Source organism: Stegodyphus dumicola, chromosome 12, assembly GCF_044657685.1.
Source record: "Stegodyphus dumicola isolate Sdum_Otavi_A_Nest chromosome 12, ASM4465768v1".
Lineage (NCBI taxonomy): Eukaryota > Metazoa > Arthropoda > Arachnida > Araneae > Eresidae > Stegodyphus > Stegodyphus dumicola.
Window position 1 is genome coordinate 48114915 of NC_140779.1, and position 23898 is coordinate 48138812.

Sequence of the window (23898 nt, forward strand, 5' to 3'; positions counted from 1 at the left end):
GGATGTAACAGTCCTTGTTGCTTGCCACCTGTCGCTTTATTCATAAGGCACTCAATACATGCTGATATATGTCTTCGTACGTATCGTTTCATGCTTGGAAACCAATATAATTCCTTAATTTTGCTAACTGTTCTATCCACAGAAAAGTGACCAAATAAATCATGGGATTTCACCACTACACTCTTCCTCATGCTTTTTGGAACCACATAGAGTAGTCTCTCCTTTCCATCCACTACGGTTTTCCAAAACAGTCTATTCTTCTTAAACACGTAATTCATAATTATTTTTTTTCTCATCAGCAGTTCGTTTCTCTTGTTTCTTTTTGAAAATTTCGATAATTCTTTTCAGGTCTTGGTCAACATGTTGTATCATTAGTATTTGCTCTACTTCGGTTAGGGACTAGCAAACTTCAAAATTTTCAGCTATTCTCGTCATCGTGTCATCAGCTTCTGATACAGGACCTCTGCTCAAAGCATCAATATGTGACAGTATTTTTCCTGACCTATGCTTTATCTCAAAATCGTATTCTTGAATCAAACTACACCAACGGGCTATTTGAGGATTCGTAGTCTTCTTCGCATTCATATATGTTAGAGCTTGACAGTCAGTAATAATTGTAAATCTTATGCCGATTAAGAACTGTCTTAACCTGTCCAACGTCCATACGATGGCCATTAACTCCAATTTGCTGGAATGATACTTTCTCTCTGCTTCTGTTGTTTTCTTACTAACGCAATAAACAAGATGCCATTTTCGATCTTCATCACGTTGCATTAGCATTCCACTCAAAGCTTCTGCACTTGCATCACAATGGACTTCAGTATCTGCATGCGGTTTATAGTGAGCTAATATGGGCTTATCAGTCAGTTGTTTCTTCAATAGTTCGAATGCCTTCTTTTGTTCTTGCTTCCACTCGAAGTCTCGATTCTTCTTTGTCGATCTGGTCAATGGTTCGCTCTTTAACGCATACTTCGGCACAAATCGTCTGAGAAATCCAGTCAGGCCCAAAAATCTTTGCACTTCGTGCACATTCTTTGGTTCTGGAAATTCTGCTATAGCTTTTATTTTCCTAGATCCCGGTTTAATACCGTCTTCGTTTATAATAAAACCTAAGAAATCTACTTCTCTTTTCCCAAATTCACATTTAGATAATTTCAAGGTTAAATTTGCTTTTCGTAGGCATTCTAATACCTCTTTTAATTTCAAAATCATCTCTTCCCGAGATTTTGCAGGAATAAGTATATCATCAATATAAGACAACACCTTAGTATTCAACAAGGGGCCTAGGACATATGACATTAGGCGCTGAAATTCAGCAGGAGCATTTACTAACTCAAATGTTATCCTTTCGAACTGTCCTATTTCATCCGGAGTAATGAACGCAGTCTTCAATTTACCTTCTTCACTTAAGGGTATTTGCAAATAGCCATGGGCTAAATCCAGAGTAGTGAAAATTTTGCATCCTCCTAAACATTCTAAAAGATCATCTATTCGAGGCAAAGGGAACTTATCCTTTATCGTCTGACTATTAAGTCTGCGGTAATCAATTATCAGTCTGTATTCCCGTTTTTTTCTTTACTAGTAACACTGGACTAGCGTAAGGAGATCTAGTTTCCGAAACTACCCCATTATCTTTCCATTCCTTAACAATTTCTTTTATTACATTACGTTCAGCTGCATTCGTTTTGTATGGGTGAGAAGACAGGCCTACTCCCGTCAATTTCTTTGGTGTCCATTTTTATTACGGTCGTGCAACCTAATTCATTTAAATTAAGAGCAAAGCAATACCTAAATTCATTTACTAATTTTAAGATATCAATTCTTTCACTATCTGTAGTTACCTCATCAAATTTTATATCATCTATCTTTATTTGGTGAATATTTTGAGAAATGGAAAATACATGGTTTTGTTCTTCATCTTTGTTTATATTGGGAGTGTCTATTTCCTTTAATTCAAAATCTTCTGTTATATCTATTACCCTACTGATACACTGATTTTCTTTTAATCTGATGTTATTGTGTCCTATGTTCATAACTGGGACTGTTACCCTACCATTTGTAACCTCCATTACTGAATCCGGACTTCCACGCTTGCTTTGAAATAAAAACAGTCCATTATTTATATCTGTGGCTACAGAATGCACGAAGTTTATTGTGTTACTTTTTATTTCTATTGGTTTCTCAGAATATAACTTAATGTGTTTACGCCCCGTTTCGTTTATAAATTGCGCGAATGGAATTTTACTAGCATACCATATATTAAACGAATCCCCTATTTTCCCATAAGCCAACATCTGATCGTTCAAAATATCTCTCCCAATAATTAGGTCATACGGCTGTACTTCATCATTTACGATAAACAAATTCGCGGTTGTTTGGATTTCGCAGATTCGAAGTGAAACATGAACTTTTCCCAAGGTTGCTGTAGATGCGTGATTTACGCTCCCGATTCCAAACAATTTTTTTGTTTCCGGTAGCACTGGTAATCGTAATTTCGAAAAGACCGAAAATCTTAATAGACTGACAGCGCTTCCAGTATCAATCAAACATTCGATCGGTTCACTTTCGTGAATTATTGCTTTCTTCAAATACTTTGAAACGTCAGCTAATCCATCATGATTCATCGCAACCCTATTTTGATCTTTCATTTTGTCATTCTTCATTTCTTCGCGACTCTCTGTCTGACGCGGGAGGCATTTAGCGTCACTAATCAAGCTAGAATGTTTTACGCTTACATGTCGTGCAGCGCTCTTTTGATTTACATAAGCGGACCACGTGAAATTTTTGGAAACAGAAAACATTTTCCGTTCCGCTTTAAACTTTCTAATTTCTGTTCGCGTTCCTTATCACAATTTTCGGAACTGTGCTCAGAATTATTGCAAAAAATGCAAATTTTCTGAAATGTGCTCAGTGCGGTTGCGTTAGGAATCGAATCTTGCTGCTTCCCTTTAAACTTCTGAAATCTATTCTCCTTTTCCGAAAATTTAGTAACTGACAGTTTATAGTCTACGCCTTTAAGTGATTCATTATTTTCTCTTGTTAGTCGAAACAAAAATGTTCGTTCTCGCGTTTCTATTCTCTTCTAAGAAATTTTAATAATTCTGTTACATTCCAAGAATCGTCTTTTTCATGCTGTCTATAAAAATCTAGCACAATGGAATCTGGAATAAGTTTGGTTAGTAATGGAAACAACAAACTTCCATATGAATTCAGTTCGACACCAAGAGTTTGTAAACCCCGTACTTGGATTTCTATCGTATCGTATAACTCCCTTAACTGTTTCAAATACGAAGCTGATTTTACTGCACTTAAATTTAACAAATGGTTAATATGAGATCTTACAATAATTTCTTTTTTCCCGTATCTTTCTTTAAGCAATTAAACTGCTAAATCATAATTATTTTCCGATACCAATAGTCCTTGAATACTAATTAAGGCTGGTCCTTTCAAGAAAGCTTTAAGATAATTATATTTATCTACTTTAGATAAGCGTTCGTTACTGTGAATCGCATTATCAAACTGTGACCAAAATTCCTGAAACTTCTCTAAATTACCCTCAAACGGTTTTACATGAAGTTTCGGCAAATTTATTCTTGGTTTGTCTGGTTCACTATTCGAAATAAGTGAAGAATTATTCTTCAACGAAAAATCTCCCTTATTTCTATCTGAATTCTGAAGATAATTCTTAACTTTCGATTTCGCGTAGATTATACCTTCTCTGTATTCTTGATTATTCTCGACTTCTGTTTCCAGATCAGATACTTCAGGAATTAAATTCTCAATTTCTAGATCTAATTTAAATATCTGATCTGCTTTTTCTTGTAGATTCATATCACATTCTTCTAATGATTTTGTATCTACAATATCCTGTTCTAATATTTCACATATTCTGTTAATTACTTGTGTTGTTAACCTTCTTAAAGTTTTCCGTTTCGTTTTTGCTTTATCTAAAGCTTTCTTTGCATTCTCATACATAATATTACCTAATAATATAATTCTATACTTCTAAATTCTGTTAGAATTATTCTACAGTTCGCATGCATTCAAATCTTTAAAAACTAAACTTACCCCTTCTTCGACGTTCTTGGTACGCGAGTCATTCAATGCCTGCTTGCATCAAACATCCCACTTCTGAAACGTTAGCTTTAATCTCCGTTATCAATCTCAAGACGGCTAGGGGTAAGTCGGGCTTTCACTTTTCATTCAATCGGGATAACTCTTGTATTTTATAAATGCTTTATTGTCACAAAAATTATATACATATATACATATCATTACGGAACATTCTTAACATAAATCCTATTCTCTCGCTTCCCGATTGATATCGTGCGCCCCCTATCGGCGGCTTTTCTACAGTGCCATCTATCGGCAGATCTAACAGCAGATCAAAGAACTTCTGATAAAAGAACTCATGAAGGTGCTTCTAAAGCTTAAGAAATTAAAAATATGTTCAGAATCTATGCACGCGTCAGAAAACTTAGCAAAGAGGCACAAACATGATAAAAGATTATGAAAGTTGCCACATTCAATGAGAATGCAAGTAACAGATAAGAACAAAATTTAATCTCGCAAAGAGCAAAAAACTATCTGACAAGAAAGAACTGATAAAATTAAACGATTCTCAGTTAAAAGCTCTATATGAATTGCCAAGTTCTGGAGTTGAGATTTAAGTTAAGGAGAACTAAACAGACTAACAAACTAAACAGACAAGAAACTAAACAGACAAGAGCGAGTTGCTGAAGAAGTAAAACTGCAGCAAAAGCCTCTATTACACTCACCTGATTTCAATAAGGAATTTATTTTGCAAACTGATGCTTCAAACTCTGATATGGATGTCATTTTAGCTCAGAAAGATTAACGAAGCAATAAACATCCAGTATTACACCTCAGTAAGAAGTTTATAGAAACTGAAACAAAGTACTCTACCTCAAAAAAGGAATGCGCTGCTATAATTTTTGCCGTAAAAAAACTGCAATGTTATTTAGACGAGTATACTAAATTTCTCATCGTTACCGATCATAATCCCCTAGTTAGGCTCAAAAATAATGTGATTCTAATTCTACGACATATTAGATCGGCACTAGAATTACAACCCTACAATTACACTTTCTTCGAAGTGGTAAAAACCATAACAATGTAGACGCATTAAGTCGTACTCCCTGGCCTGATTAAATAATTTGTTTCTCTGTATAGATAAAAAAAAATATTTTGTTCTTTCCTCTCTTCCTCAGTGTATGTTATTGTATTATTTGTTGTATTTCAATTCTGTATTGTGCTGATATTGTTGTTTTGGGGGAAAAAATTGTAAACTTAATTAAAATATAAATAAAAAATTATCTGGAGGGGAAGAGGTTGTAAAATTGATATTTAACAAATAACTATATTAATTATTGAAGTGGCAACGCCATATTTGTATGATGTAACCATTGCTCAGCAACGTAAGAAACTGTTTTAAGATGAGAATTCTGAAGTTTTACCAGTTAGTAGATGTATGAAAAATTTGTAACAAAAAGACTGTATTCAAATTATCTATCTCCGTAAATTAAAAATAAAATTTATGTTTTACTAAGAAGATCATCTATTATTTTGTCAATTACTGACAAATACATTATAGTCTTTTTCCGCTGGATAAAAGAGGTCGTATTTTATTCTTTCTTCTGATTCTCCTTATTCACCGTGATGATAAGGGTACCTTCGGGTACGACCTCTAGTTAGGCCATTTTTCTAAATTTTTTGCCTCACATGATCGATTAATATGACACAACAAACACAAATTTAACTAATAATAACACAAACATGGAAAATTCACCACCAAACTCAGAAAATTCTCACACGAGGCATCTCAATGATGAACCCAACGTTCTCCAAATATTAAGTCACAAAATTACTTTAGCTAATGACGTTGAAACTACCAGATCCTTGGTGGCAGATATTCAAAATATCCGTAACGAACCAAATGTGATTATATGCGCTAGTGATTAAAAAGAACTAAACTTTCTCCTTGTAAAAGCAAGTAATCAATTGCGTATGCAGGAAAACGAGATGGCCAATGCAAAAATAAACGAATTACAAGCCTCTAACGATAAACTCCTAATCAGTTTGTAAAGATTAAAAACTTCTGCGACATACTTCAATCCACCAGTGGTTTCAAAGAACAGAGAAAAAGAAAATTGCGCCATACAGAAATGGATTCTGACTCCGATGAGGAGCCTTCCCTCAAAACCAGCAATCGATATAAACAATTACTCACCAAATAGACGACTTGCATTTGGACAGCGAAGATAAATCAGGCACTCAGCTCACTACCACCCCAAAGGACCAACCAAACAAGAGTGACAACATTTCCGCAAATAGAAAACTAAACTCCACCCCCAAAACGAACAGAATTGATAAAGTGCCTATTATTGTCATAGATGACGTCCCAAAAGCGGATGAATTCTTAAAAAACTTAAACAAGCAAACCGGAAAAGAGATAACTGGCACCTTAAAAAGGACGCCGCCTCGAAATATAGCCTGCAAACTCTGACTTAATCGATTCATTCGTAAAATAGTAGAAGAAACAAAGTTCAAGGCCCACGACTACTTATTCCCTGAAGAGAAGGTTTTAAAAGTCATAATAAGATGCTTACCCATCACCACAGATCCCCAAACCATCACTCAAGAATTATTTGACAAAGGAGTCAAGATTAACTTTATTACATTATTAAGAAACAGAAGAGAAAATAAGCCAATGCCGCTATTCTTAGTACATACACCAAAATCAGAAGATGAGGAAGTATTCAAAATCAAACGCATAGGTTATATGAACGCATCAATAGAATCATTACGCAAGAAACCCGGCCCTCCACAATGTTATAGATGCCAGGGATTTTTTCACAGTTCCCTGCTCTGCACCAGAGACTGGATATACGTCCGTTGCGGGGGCAATTATAAACCTAGAGAATGCACCCATAGCCGCGACCAGCCAGCCATATGCTATCACTGAAAAGATCCTCACCCAGCCAGCATCTCAAATTGTCCGGCCGGACCAAAAAACAAACAAGTTCAATTCCAACCCAGCCCTCCACCAGCAATCAATCCTTAGACTAACAGAAGACAAGACTTTCCTCCGCTGACAATCAAACAACAGTAACGAAAATCTCGCTCAAACCTCCATTCAAAAAGAAAATCCAACAGAAGAAACTACCCGCACCGCAGAATTCCTCCCTGTCTGACCTCTTCGACTTCTCTTCGCTAAAGACAATCTGGAAAATAGTGATACAAGGACTCAAAAACATTAAAATCAAGAAATCACTTCTTGACAAAATAATCGCATAGTCGAAATCATTGAAAAAATAGGAAATCATTTTTGATTCCAATAAATTCAAGAATAGGTGCAACATAAATATCCTCTCTTGGAACGCAAACGGTCTTTACCATAAAAAAGATGACTTATCCAACCTCATTATTGAAATTGAACCTGACGTAATATTCATACAAGAGACTCACCTTAGACGAGCACTCAAAGTACTATATGCTAATTAGAGCCCCTACCGTACGGATTGGGAGACAGGAAGAGGCGGTAGCATTACCCATTTGTTAAAAGGAGCATAAAACACTCTCAAATTCTAAATCCCAGCACCACTTTCGAAAGTAACACAATAGAAATTGCAATAGAACACAAAAAATTCAAAATTTCTTATATATATACATTCCACCAAATAATAATCCCAGCGTACAAGAACTTATTCACCTCCTTAATTCCAAAACTTCTACCATTGTCAGAGGGGACTTTACCACCAAAAACCCCTGCTGGAACAGGGGATCTGCAAACAAGAAAGGAAATGACATATTTAACCTAATTCAATCAAATAATTATAAGATTCATGCCCCAGACGAGCCCACCCATTACGGGTACAATAGCGCCATTACAATTGACTTCTTCAGCTCAAATAACATTACCAACAGATGCAATATCTCTGCAATTCCAGCCCTCTCTTCGGACCACAACCCCATTGTATTTAAAATCTCCCTTAATAAATACCTTCCCTCACTAGACAGAAGTATAGGAGTTACAAATTGGATCAAATACTCAGAAATACTGAATAACGCCATACAAGGAAACCCATGCATCAAGAACAAAGAATTAGAACAAGAAGTCTCAAAATTTACCAACTGCATCAATTATGCTTTAAGGAAAGCCACCAATACTTTTTACGTGAACAAGTCTTTCCTCCCCTTGCCTGCCGATATAAGAATAGAATTAAAGAGAAAAACCGGATCCGTAACAGATGGCAAACCACCAGGGATCCACAACTCAAACGCGAACTAAACTCTATGCAAAAAGAAATCAACAGAACAATCAAGAACTTGAAAAACCAAACATGGGCCAATTTCCTTAAAAACCTAGCTATAGAGGATAATTCCCTATTTGCCATTTCTCGCAAATTCAAGAAACCTTCCCACTTATCCATGGACCTAGTGGAATTTCATATACAGAAGATAAAGCTAAATCTTTTGCGGACTATATGGAAGATACATTCACTTTTAATCCACCTCCGTACGACAATAACCATATATTCAACGGGTCAGCCTAGTGGTCAATAACTTCCTTAATACTCCTGCTCCGTATAACTTCACTTTCTTGACAACCCCAACAATCGTAGCCAACACCATCAGCTCCTTACAGACGAAGAAAGCCCCAGGGCACGATGGCATCTCGACCAAAGCCCTGAAACATCTTCCGATCAATGCTCTTATCTGCCTAATTAAGATAATCAATAACATTATAAATGAGTATTTTCCTAGCTCAGGGAAGCAAGCTATAATAATTGTTTTCGCTAAACCGCAACAAAATCCCACCTTCCCACAGAACTATCGCCCTATCAGTTTACTAAGCCATCTTTCTGATCAGTTACTGAGAAAATTCTACTTTTCCACATCCAAAGAATTCACTCTTCCATGAATTTTCTCCCAAAAGAACAATTCAGTTTTCGCAATCATCGTAGTACTTTCCACCTACTTCTTAGAGTTATCAACATTATCATTGAAGGCTACAACTGCAAGCTTGTGACCGGTGCCATTTCCCTCGATATCGCGAAAGCTTTTGACAGGGTATGGCATCGCGATCTTATTTCCAAATTAATCACTCTCAATTTTCCACATCATTTTATTCGCTTAATAGCCCCTTTTCTCAGCAACAGAACATTCAGAATAAAAATTGGTATTGCTTACTCAACCACGAGAGTAATCAAAGCTGGTGTCCCACAGGGTTCGGCACTTTCACCGTATCTTTTTAATATTTATACGCAAGACATCTCTAAAGACCCTTCTGTTTATCTTGCATTCTTTGCCGATGACATCGCCATACTTACTAAAGCCTGCACAGCAATCGCCGTATGAAACCAACTCCAAAACTATCTCATAAAATTGAAAAAATGCCTCACCCTTTGGAGGATTAAAATCAACACTGGTAAAACCGCTTTTTCCGTAAGGGAAACATGAAATACTATCCTTCCCCTGAAATATTTGACGAAGAAATAGACTGCATTAATGAAACCAAATACCTTGTAGTCACCCTAGATCAAAACTTACCTTCAGAACCCATTTCCGCTCCGTAGCACAAAAATTTAAAATCACCAGAGCTACTAGGCGACCTCTTCTTGGTAGAAGAAGACACTTATCTACTACAAACAAATTAATTTTAAATCGCTCCATACTTCGACCAGCCCTCCTTTATGCAGTTCCGATCTGGGGGCATGCAGCTAAAACCGATATTAAACAATTACAATAACAAATTCTGCAAAATAAAATTTTACGAGAAATTATCAATGCTTCTTGGTATATTCCAAACACATACATTCACAGAGACCTTCAAATTGAACCTATTCAAGAGTATATTAAACGATTAGAGGTCAACTTCTTTCATTCAGTACAAATGCACAGTAATAGCCTTATTAGCACTCTCAGACACTCCCCGCATCCCGGTGAAAAACATCGGTACCCATGTAACATCCTACCCACATAAGAATTACAACCTTAATTGACTCATTCACGCTAAATTGACTCTGCGGTCTGTCACCCGCTGCTACATCTTGTAACGACACTGACCTCAACCCCCCATTCGCCGCCGCTAGCGCGGACCTGACCACCTGACTCTCTTATACCCCTTTCCCACACCTCCTACTACTACTCTTCTTTCTTTTCCTTCCAGATCGTTACCAGAAGCCGAGTAAAAAGGTATTTCTACATCTTGACACTCGAGAATAAAATACGACCTAGATGGTTATTGTAAAAGCAAAAATAATAATGTCTGGCCTATAAAATAAATAAATAAAAAAAATTCGAAAAGTTTCACCAAAACGACGATTTTAGGGTAGGCACATACCTTAATGGTTATCGCAGATTATTTTAGTAAATGATATATGATTATCGCGTTCTAGATCAATAAGATCTTGCATAGAACTGAACTTCCGGATCTACACAAGAAGACTGTTGCAAAAGCCTTACTACAAAAATTTATTTTCTTGATTTGGAAAAACTTTCTTTTTTACTCGAATTAGAAGATATACTATTTAAATTTCACAGCGAATGAATGTGCCGAATTTTCGGCGTAAAGAAAAATAAATCCTTTACAAGCACAGTCAGCCGACATGGTAAATAGGTTCTAAATCCAGTGAACATAGATTTTGTTAATTCGCATTTTGGAATTCATAAGAATGAGACCAAAATATTTCCCTGTCCCTATTAGGAAACAGGAATACTTTCATGAAAATACGAAAATAATATAATTTAAGCTAAAATATTCTTTATATGTTGTGCTTTCAATTCTTTGGAAGTCTATCAGATGCATCTTCGGAACGCAAACTAGAAAGCCTGGACGTGTACTATTTAGATAATTTTCATCACTTCATAAGTGAGAATATCATAGCAACTATACAAAGGATAACACAATATGAAGGCAACATAAGAAACAGATAATTCAAGAAATGAAGACTTTAACATGAATGAGGGACCGTGATGCGTAGAAAGATGATATCATCTAAGGGACAATTACCTCGAGAACAATCTTTCTATGTAATCAAGAATCTGTAATAACGTGTACAAAGAATTAAAGTTGTATATTATGATAGATTATTTCTTTATTATAGAACCGAATAGCAGGCTAGAAGCTCTAAGTTTCCATACAATAGTAGGTTCCCTCGGGTTTTAGTTCTCTCAGTTTAGAAAGATTTTTTAAATCCTTACCCTTGTAAACTAAAAACCGCCCCCGGACAATGCTGGGACAAGAGAAAACGTACTAAGTTAAAAATTTCAGTTCTTTGTGTATTGAATGAACTCGCACCATTAGTGTGTCTGTTGATGTCAAATGTTGCATTTTATTATATAGTTATCGTACTACTAATTTCAGCGATTATAGTTGTGAATCTTTGAGAATGTTCTTACATTTCAGCGAAATATTTCTCATCTTCGTCATGTGATATTTACTTCCGTTTGCGAAAGATAGTCTTCTATATCCTTAAAGAAGCTAAATGCCATCAGGGCTTTTTTATTGTACTTGTGAGATTATTTTTATAGTTAAATAAAATGAATTTTAATACTACTTTCTATCGTCGCCCTGAAAAGTATAGTGATTAGCGATGTTGGCTGTCTTATCTTCTGAGGCCAGGTTGAAATTTCGGAGACTGCATGGATGTTTATAAGTGTAGAGTGTCTGTAAGGTAAAGGGGCCACTTAAATTACCAGCGAACCGAAAGTTCTCTCGAGAGCTTTGGTGATAGGGGAAGAGAGTTGGAAGACCTTCAGAGTCGTACTCCACCAAAACTGGGGCGGTTTAATTTGATTACAGCAAAGGAAGCGAGGCCTGTGTGCCTAAGAAAAGGGGAGGACTTTCTAGGGGACTGGCTCGTACCTACGTTATCTACGAGGAAAACCAAGAAAAATACGCATACGTCCCTTCGTCTGGGGAATTGAACCAAAGTCGAACTACCAGTGTTCAACGTCTTTACTACTTGGCCATTGGTGGGCGCAATATTGGGTCGATATTTCACAGTCAGTAAAGCGAGGCTATACCTGAACAACCAGCGGTGAAATTCTGGTGTTTTTCCCTGTACCTGTACTACCTTTCATAAACATTTAGCCAACAACTATATTGTAAAGAATTCTGCTCCGAAATTTGGAATCTTGAATTTAACACTTTGGAAATACAATGAAAGGTTGATTTTTTAACTTACATAAATTCACAATCCATTGCCTATCAGTACCAGCATACAATTTTAATGCCAAATTATTCTTTTTTAAATTTCCAAATATGCTACTTAATGATGAAAATCTGTGCAATTCGCTTAGACTTGAATTCAAATAATAATTTCAGCGCCAGAATTTGATTTATTTATAAATATTTCAGTACTTCGTTATCCTGAAGACCGTGAAATTAGTGTAAATCATAGCTCCGGAAATCTCATTATTTATACTCCCATTTTGTTCCTCGAGATAAAATTACAAACCCTTTAATAACAAACATTTTTAACTACTCGTTTCTTTACTCCATCTATATTTTGGGATTAAAAGTAGTTATTCTGCTTCTGTTTTCAGATGGATTTTTGGTACCACCAGTGGATAAAACGACTGATGTCTATTAATTCGACCAGGGTTCAAATGGCTGGTTATATGTTTGTTTTCGCTTATACGTAGCTTGAATACGAGCCAGGTTAGAAAATCCTCCAGAAAATTTCCCTACAGGCAGAAAGCCGTTAATCAATCAAACAAGCAGGTGGATATTTTATTATAACTTCAAATAATATTAGTTTCAAAAGCTATTTTTTATTGTTCTTTCTGATTGTATTGAGTAGGATCGCTTTGGATAATTCAAAGTTTAATTTTTCTTTCTGTTAACTTGTTTATTAAAGATCACTATGAAACTCTAGCATGCAACAACTTTTGTCAACTGCAACTGATGTTATTGTGAAGAAGTAATGTCTATGTAGACAAGTAAGAACTACAGATTATACAGGGTGCCCACTAAAGTCCGGTACCACCCGTTTAACTGCCGAACGGCTGCAGGTATATTCATGAAAGTTGTGTCCAGGTATAGTAAAGTGACTATGCGCTACTAGATGAGATAGCTTTCAGCACCACCTGGTGGAAAACAGCAGAGTTAGTGTCCCTGTCTCGAAAACGATACAAGACAGGAAGAAAAACTGAATTACAACGTTGTAGAACATCGTCGATTTAGCGCGAATAGACACCTTGTGAACATGAATGCTAAAAGCACAGCCCTGAAAACGCACATTTGTTTTTTCGAGATTTCCGAAACTCTGACGTCACGAAATTTGAACGAAAGGAGAAAATATCTTTCGTATGAAAAACATGCATGTATTGCGGCACAGTGATGTCGCTCGTAATTCACAGTCGAAAGGATTGTGGTCGTGGGGTGCAATCTTGTACGAATTGCCTTTACACAGTAGACAACACAAAGATCGCGCACAATCGTGTCGCAAAACGCATCAACTCAATGCAACTTAAGCTTGGTTATGCATTATGCAAATAGTGTACAAAATGTCACATTTGTTCATCTTAGACAACTATAAAGCGGATATCTCTCGTGGTTGTATGTTGAAGCTCATGGTCATGGAGCGATTTTCAAAAAAACATTATTGTGAGATGGTTCTACCTACGGTGAATGTGAGCGCAAGGAACGATCGGCAACGTTTTTTCTGCAGGCCTGCATCCTTCACACAAAACCATCTTACAGGTAGTGAAACGTTTAAGGGACATAGGCTGCGTGACTAGCCGACTTAGATTCGGCAGACCAACTCATTAAGAACCGGAAGATATACGGCGTCACATATCCAAACAGCAGCACAAGAGAGATAATTGAAAAGTATGGCCTCTTAAAAAGTCGCTTTTGGAAAATCCTAAATGAATTAGGTGCTCATCCATACCGACCAACATCTAATCAGGCATTACTGGACGGGGATGACGAGAAACGTTTCGCATGCTGCAACTTCGTTATGAACCAGATAGAGATCCAGTTAACATTCTTGGCAGGTATAGTGTAGACGGATGAGGCAGGTTTTCGCGGAATGAAATGTACAATATGCAGAACACCCATTACTGTGGGCACCGGAAAATCCATCATGTTCTGCCAAAGTTTGACATCAAATACGGTTTTCGATTAATCTTTGGTGTGGAATTTATAATAACAGGTTAATCAGATCAATATTTTACCAAAGCACGTTAAAGGTTTCACAATATTTAGAATTTCTGCAAGACATCATACTGGATTTTGTTGAGAATATACCGTTGCTTCAGCTCCCGAATACATGGTTCCAACATGAAGTGAAGTAGTACTTGATGGAGGAATTCGGAGAACGTATAACCGGTTTGTTGGTTTCAAGGAGTGGCCTTCACATTCTCCTGAGTCCAACGGACTTTTTCTGTGCGGATACCTCAGCAGCAGCAGATGAATGCGACCCCTTCACAAACATTGCAGGACCTTCAACGACGTATTATAGATGCTTACGTAAACGTGTCACCCGCTATGCTACCACGTGCAACATGATGTTCTAACAAGGGTCTTGATATGCATTTCAGCTGATGGAGAGAAGTTTAAAACATCGAAAATAACGGTAACTTGTGACAACCAGTTTTCCCCCCTTCTTTCTAAGATCGTTTCGTGACGTCACAGTTTGGGAAACATGGACCTTAAAAGAAATAGACCAACCCAAATGGGTTTTCTCCCTCGTCTGACGCGTTCCCGGCTGTCAGCTTGATCACATCCGGAGGAGTAGGGACGACTTGCAGAAATTTAACAGTGGTTGCCTATTGCAGCGTGTATAATTGTCAAGAAAAAGTTGGTTGTAGTGCCTCATTTCACAAATTAGAATTTCTCCATATATTTAGTTTTGAAACTGAGATTGATTTTAAAAAATTTAGCATATTTATCAAGCATAATTAGCGTTCCCAATAATTATAAAGCTATTGTATGCTTTTAGGGCTGGATATTTTTTTAGCTTTTCCTGTGCTGTAAGGACATTTGTAACTACTTCTTTTAGAAAATAAGATTTTTCATCTGAACTAATAGAAAATTTCAAATAAACAATTTTCTCTTGCAATTTTTATGCTTTTTATTTCTGTAAATAAGTAAAATATTTAAAAACGAATGTTTGAAAGTTTCGTTTAAAATTCTAAATTGGGCTGCTTTTTTAAAATTATAGATGAGTATTATAGCTTAATTTCTATAAAGGAATTTTATTTCAATTATATTTCATAATACATCATGGTGATAGACACATTTAAATTAATCAAAATCGTAAAAACAACCTTGTATTTAGCATAAGTATATAGAAACACTCAATCGATTTCGAAAGCAGCTAAAGGTGCCTCCTCATCAGGAGAAAGAAATACATAGAAAGAAGAAAAATAAAGGGGAAGAAGACTCAGAAACACGTGGTCCTTATCAGCACTGCACGTGGTTATAACCGGATTTTTAATCAGAGTTACACTGGCCGCCTACTTGTACTCAGCCAGGCTATCTGATCAAACATGTAACACAAAGGAGAAGAAAAATTAGCGAAGTTAAAATTAGGAAGCGAGGGGCAACTGCTCCTTCACGCTCAAAATATGAACTTCGAATAATGGAAAGCAACCACTGAACGGATTTTTATACCCTCTGGTAGTACCAAACGCGAGGAGGTAACGCCATCTATCGGCAAAAATAACTGAATTAAGATAGTAGAATTTTAAAGGCATTAGGAATGACTGGATTGGACTTCAAATCATTAACTAAACCTGCTAAATCTTTGTGAAATAGAAAAGCCTTAAGAAAATCCATTTCACCTATGGAAGAAGCCTTTTGGATAATTTTTGCAGACCCAAAGTCAAAATTATGGTTAAATGTCCAACTATGATACGCTATTTAAGACTTGTTAATTTCGCCTTTTCTGACATAAGATTCATGTTCCTTGATACGAAACGTCAACGCTCTTTTTGTTTGGCCAATATATCTTAAACCACACTGACACGATATACTATAAATTCCCCAAGAATTCACGACAGAAACGCAATCTTTTAGAATCGAAGGGTGAAAATTATTAATAGGGGAGAATCCGACTTGAAAATTGAATTTCTGGAGAATCCGTGTAATTTTATAGCTAACAGAAGGATAAAATGGAAGCACGACAAGCTCATTAATATTATTTCTAACAGTGGAATGTCTTCTTTGATGGGAATCTGAAAATTTTTTAACGGCTTTATCAATAATCACGGGAGAAAATCCACGGTCAATCGCAACTGCTCTCAAACAATTCAGTTCATTGGTAAGCAAAGGTTCAGAAGAACAAACTTTAAGCGCGCGGAATACATAATAGTAAAAAGAAGCCATTTTTTGCTTAACAGGTTGGCATGGGGTGGTAAACAAACTGCAAAGGGTTTACGGTACACAGTAGTGCTAAAATCAGTTTCATTGCGGATTATAAGAATATCAAGGAAGGGGAGGGAATTGTTGGATTCAATTTCAAGAGTGAATTGGATGGCTGGATCAATTGAATTCATAATAGATAGAATCTCGGATAAATCCTCTTTATAACCGTCAAAAAGTGCGAAAGTGTCGTCAACATACCGAATGCAAAGACGAAAAGATAGTTTATCAAATAATTTCATCTCAAAATAGTGCATATAAATGTCAGCAAGTACCGGACTGAGAGGATTACCCATAGCCAATCCTTCAACTTGACGAAAATATGCATTTTGGAAAATAAAGTGGGTTTGACTTTGAGAAACTTTAGTAAGCGAAACCAACTCATTAATTTCAGTATGTGTAAAGTGGAATTCCCGAAGTCTAGTTTCAAGACAATTTAGTGCTCCTTCGACCGGAACATTAGTAAACAGTGATTTGACAAGAAAATTCTGTTGAAGTCATTGATAAACTTAAAAATATTTCTCCACTTCGTTCCATTATGGTTTTATTTGATGTAAAACTGATGATACTTTCCATTATTTGAAGTTCATATTTTGAGCGTGAAGGAGCAGTTGCCCCTCTCTCCCTAATTTTAACTTCGCTAATTTTTCTTCTCCTTTGTGTTACATGTTTGATCAGATAGCCTGGCTGAGTTAAAAGTAAGCGGCCAGTGTAACTCTGATTAAAAATCCGGTTATGACCACGTGCAGTGCTGATAAGGACCACGTGTTTCTGAGTCTTCTTCCCCTTTATTTTTCTTCTTTCTATGTACTTCTTTCTCCATTTGAGGAGAGACCTTTAGCTGCCCTCGAAATCGATTGAGTGTTTCTATATACTTACGCTAAATACAAGGTTATTTTTACGATTTTGATTGTCACATTAGCGTGTTTCTCTTCTAGTCTACATTTAAATTAGTCTTAAATTTTATACAATTTTACACATCTTAAATTTTATACATTTAATTCTAATATTAAAATTGTATTTAACCGTAATAATTAATCTTGCTTGTATTTTATAGTGATTATTTTTTGAATTTATTTTTAATTTGGCATAAGATTTTTTTTTTATTTACTGTTAATTTAATTTATTAGTTCGAAGCGGCATTTTGCGCTGTTTCACTATTAAATGTCCGTGTCTCCCTGCAAATTGTTATTACCAAATATTAATGTCCTGTATTATATTTAAAGAAATTAAATAATGAAGAATCTGCATGAATACATGTATGTTTCTTGCATTGTGACAAAAACGACGGTATCTAGACCCATCAAATTTTGAATAATGTAATCCTCCACCCGAACATGGGCATCTGGACGGCAGAATTTCGAATTTGTTTTAATCTCTTTCATATTTTGTAAAACTTAACGAATTTTTGATTAACAAACTCAACAAACAATCGAGCAATGGTAACACTGTACGGAAAATAACATTTTTATCGCCAGTGTGGAAATTCTAAAGATATGTTGTTTTCAAATGTATGTGGTTTACTGGCGAAGAACATGACATTCGATAAATATAGGTAACACACAAAACGTTAAAAAAAGGTTCCTTTTGGGCGTAGTATAAAATGTGAGTGCTTCTAGATTTTATTTTATCTTTTCCACCCCCTTCATTACACTCTGAAAATTTTATGCTCCGAACCAATTTTATAAATTATTAAAATAAATAATCCACTTTAATGCTAATAATTTAATGATGATATAATCAAATAAACGATCGTTTTGTAATGTTATTATAGTTTTGAAAATCACTGCCTGAAAACGTTCATTAAATTTTTTTAAAAAAATTATCAGATCTTGTTTAATTTTACCTTATTTATTTCAAAGCATCACGTACTATCAATCTTATTTAATTTTCCTCTATTTTTATGCAAAATTAAGTTAATAAATTTTATGCCTATATGAGTTTTTACTGTTTTACCAAAGTAAAGATGTTTGTAGAAGAATTATGCGCGAAATGCAGTAAAAACTGCTTTAATGAGATCTATTAAATCCTATTTGAAAAAAACTGTGACTTTCATAATCTCATCACTATACAACGTATCACATATAATAATTAAAAACAGTTATGTGATACAAACGTCATAGGTTTTAGTGTTAAAATAAATCAGATCGTCCCTACTCTTTCATGCGGACATGTCGGTGACAAGCGCCCCGCCCACTGGATTAATCTATCTCTTATAAGGTCCATGTTGGGAAATCACGAACAAACAGATGCACGTTTAAAACGTTCTGTTATTAACATTCATGTCCACGAGGTGTCTTTCCGTACTAAATCGACGATGCTCTACAACTTTGTAATTCACGTTTTCTTCCTATCTCGTAATATTTTCGAGATAGAAACGCTAGCTCTACTGTTTTCTATCAGGTAGCGAAGCTATCTCATCTAGTAGCGCATAGCCACTTTTCTATACCTGGACACCACTTTTATGACTATAGCCGCAGCCGTTCGGCAGTTAAACGGATGGTACTGGACTTTAGTGGCACCTTGTACATAAAAATTAAAATAAGACGGGATACAGAATTTTGTAAAGCATGATTATACAAAATTGCATTAAAAAAGCCTCTACTTGATCCTTTTCAATCATGTTTATCCATTTGGCCTCTTAGTGAATATCATGAAAATTAACAAACATAGATGCCAAATATGAAGTTCGAGGAAGGCAACAGTTTGGGCTGGGTTCCTCAATTCATGTTATTGGACATTCAAAAAGCTAAGAATTATTTAGGAAAACATTGTGTTTGCAACTTTATAGGAAGTTCGACATGTCTTATTAATTTTAACAACACATCATCTCTTTTTACAAAATGTTACAAGAATAAGGTTGACTTGACGACATGGATATGGAAGAACTTAACAGGACTTAATATAGCTTCAGTCTCAAATATATCTGGAAGTAAATTACACACACGAGCTAAATTAAATTATCAAGCACCAATACATATTTTTGTTAAAGAACAGATAACAATTCTAGCAGCAATAAATCAAAACCTACAACTTTCAAGGAAGAATTCTTATTGCTATTAGAGAAACATTTTGAATCATTTTTCATTAATTTCATAACAAAATTTACTTTCTCCCCTAGAGAATATCATAAAAATGGGTGAACAAAAACTGTAGCCATATTTTTCTGTGAAAATAAATTTTCAGTTTTATAATATAATATTTGTTTCCTGTTAAACATAAAAGATAATCCATGCCCTGGATAGTATGACCTAATGGAACAGCTGCTGCATAAACATATGCTTCATTGATGAAAAACCTTAACTGGATGTAAATGTTTCGCAAAAAATTTTTAAGGACAACAGGTAGCAACTCAAAAATCCTTCAGTTGCTCCCCTCCCCCAAAGTTATTTAAAGTCCTGGATAATATTGGGAAAATAATTCTTTGTAAGAATACACTTATAAAATCATAAAAAATTACTCATAAATCACATTTTTATTCTCTAAAGTCACTGATATTTAGTGCATTATTAAACATATGAAAGTAAGGGGAAACACAGAACAGAGTGACATATTGTATGAACACATAAACAGGCAATCAATTAAGAATATGTATAAATAAAAAATTTGAAATAGTTAATGCATTATCAACCTTACATCCCTGGCCAATTAATCTGAAAACCTTTGCATTTATTTATATATAAAGTTGTACAAGTCAGAAATGTGTCAATAATGTGTTATTTTATTTCACATTTCAGTATTTAAAAATATCATTGCATTAGAAAAAGTGATATATTATTAGTGTTAACCACATTCTGATAATTATTTTCTAAGAACAGTCAATTATGACGTAGGAATTCAGACAAAATAACTTTCTTTATGCATTTTAAATCTATTTTCCGAGTTTTCGTGATTTTGGATTTAATATTCAGTTTATTTATTTAAATAGTCAAAATATAATTTAAGAATTTATATGTTTTCCCTTCAGATTTCTATAAAATGTACAATGCAAATATATAAAAGGACATGAATATAAAAGGACTGAGAATTAATTATTTTTAATTCCCAAAACACATATATAGTAAGCTTTAAATGAATTAACATTTGGAATTGTATATAAGACTATATATTAGAAATAACATATTTTGCAGAGCATATAAAGAAATAAAAAGTGTCAGATATGACTGAAATTAAATTTTTTTTATAAAAGTCAAAATTTTGATAATGCTATACAGATATTACAAGTCATCTCAATAAACTATATATTTTTTGTAAATGTTTTAATGCTTTTTACTTTATTTTTGCAATATTTTGTATTGTTTTATTTCTTTATTCATTATTATTTTTAAGAATGACAATTTTATGCTTTATTTTGTGTTTAATCTAATATTTGGCCACACATCTTGTAATTGACAATTTTTGTTGCCAAGGTCGCGACATTTGTCAATTTCTTGCTAACTTAGCGAATTTCGGAACACCTGCAAAAAACATATCTGAAGCCCTAGAGACCATGGTCAAGATATAATATCTGTCAGACAGCTGGAGTGTTCAGTTCTAAATCAGATGTGAACCAGCTGAGAAGTTTAGAGGTTAACTGAATTAAGAGTGAACGTTTACTCTGAGAGTGATTTGAGGAACTTTCTGATTTATTTCTTGTGTTAAGGAGGAATTGCTAAATATTCGCTTTCTTCTTGAGTTATTTCTAACATTAATGTTCTGTTTTATGTACTGAGCTTATTTTTCTAATAAATTGTTTTTTCTTCCTGCTTATCTGGACTTTTATTTAAAGAAATATCAATGATCTCATAACTTGCAACAATATGCATATGTTACTTATTGAGAGACGAACTACATATGCTTCATTTCAGGCTTATTACTTTAAAATAGGCAATTAAAAAATTTTCCATTAATCCTTTTCTTTACTTTTTAAAAAATGCCTTCACAAAAGTTTTTAAATGAGATGCTCTAAATTGACATAAAGAAGCTTTTTTATTCAATGCACAACCAATCACACATATAATTTTGATACATATATTTCATTTTACTTCCTTTCTAAATCACGTAATTATTTTTTTGGGGGGGGGCTACTGCTATTTAATTCACAGATATTAATAATAGACTTATACATGTGGAGTATATAAAAAGAAAAAATAGCTCAAGTATAAAACATATATTTTGAGAAAAGAAATATTTTAAATATGCTTCTTTTGCGAAATTATGCTCAACAAACTGAAAGAATGTATATAGAGATTTCTGAAAATCTGTCTTTAGAGTGACATAAACATTTCATTATAGAGATTTCTGAAACTCTGTCTTTAGAGTAACCTAAATATTTCATATCATGAAACTTTTCCCTTTCCATCACTGTATAGCATTCCTTTCATTAGCATTATCAAACAAAATTTTAATTTTTGCATTGGAAGATAAAAATTTGTTTTATTACCAAAAATCTGCATAACGTGATAAATTTGTAAGATTAAGGGTAAGTCACACAACAAGCAACAGTTTAAAATCGAGTACACAGAAACCTTATTTTGGGGTAGATTTTAAATCATTTTGAGAGCAATCATTTCAAGGGCTGACATAGGTCCCTATTCTTCAGGAACAAAAAACATTCTGCTGAAGAACATCTCCATGGATTTTGATATTTAATTTGATTCTAATATTTTACCACTAATTGTCTATAACAGTCAAGTACTATTGTCTTATGAAAGTTCACCTTCTCAAATGAATTAAGAGATGAATGATGCGTTCTGGGTTATAAAAATAAATTAACATCATCTTTCCTCAAAACTTCTCCAAATGCACATTTTTTTTTGCCTAATCATGAAATAAATTATGAAGATTTTCATAATACACATGGCATTTGCTTTCTAAATCATACATGAAGTATTCCTCTTGACATCTTTAGATACACCAAATTGCTTTGAAAGCATTCAGGATGAATTCTGAAAATTGACCGCAATAATTTTAGATATTTTTGATTATTTCATAGATGGTTGCTGATTTAAAATTCTCCTGATTTTAAATCACTATCAATAACATCTCTCATCATGTTTTTAAAATGCATATATCACATCAGAAGACATGCATGAAAGTAAAAATAATTACAGTAAATTAGGTGCATCATTCCCTATGTTTCGGTAAACAATTTACTAAACTCAAAACAAAGCTTAATGTTTATGAATTGCTCCATTATATTACCATGTTAAACTGCCACTTAACATATTAGCTTTGGTTCATATTTCCTAAAATATTTATTACATGCTTTTTGCTAAATATGAACATGAAAAGTAATAACGTTGTTGAAATTTTCATACTTCATTCATACAATGTTGTTCATTCTTCATATTTTAGACTGAACTGCTAACTTCAAAGAGAAAAAATAAATTTGGTTTCTTTCTAAGCAGACTTAGTATTACAGATCTAAAAATTTATAAATAGTATACGTATTTTCCATTCTAAAACTTTACATACACATTCAATTGATTTGGAAAAAAAATTATTAATATATTCATAACTATTACTTTGCACACAATGCTTCATGTTCCAAATTCTGTAAACATACATGTAATAGCTAATATAATATTTTAGACAGATTTAAACATAAATAAGTGCAATTTCATGACATAAACATAATTTTGTTTAAATAAATTTAAGCTAAAATTAAATTATACTGAAACATTTCAATAGTGAAATAACTTCAATATACTAAAACTATATATTTTTTTAATATATTATGAAATTACATTCTTAAAAATAGGGAAATGTGGACAAAGTTGATAGAAAAATGAAAAATTAAAAAATTACTTGTATAAAATCTTTTACCACCTATTTGGCTAATTCTATAAAAACATTTTCATTTTATAACTGATTTTGTCTACAAAATTAATTTTGAACACATCTTAAAAATAATACAATATGATAATAATATGTCTCCTACACAAATTCCATGAACAAAAAAATATATATGTAATGAATTCAAGAGCAGAACCAATGACCAGAAAATTGGGGACGAATGCAGATTAAATCTTCAGTTTTATTTTGAGCAACATGTTGCAGCGACAATCAAGTTGGCACATTAATTGTGCCTATTCCAAGATACATTTCCAGATATTTTAGATACATTTCCAATAAGAAAGAAATAGCAGACAGACTGAGTGCGGCCAGGCCAAAGCATAGAAAGCATGTTCAGGATGAAATCCTAAGTCAGATTTAGTTTTAGTTCTCAAAGCATTTTGACTGGATAGTTAATATCGCTGTAAAATTATTATTGGCTGCTTGAGTTTTAGTTCAATTTACATCACCAGAATTATGGAAGAGTTGTATGATATAGATTTTTCTCGAAATGACGCAGTGCAAAGAGGGGTTACTATTTTTAGAATAAAGAAGAGAAATTAATTTACACTGCTTATTTAATCTTTTACATATTCTTTATTTTTCTTACATATTCATTCATGCAACCTTTAATTAACTTTCTGCAATTCAGGATCTTTCCCCTAGACCAGTACCTTCTAGAA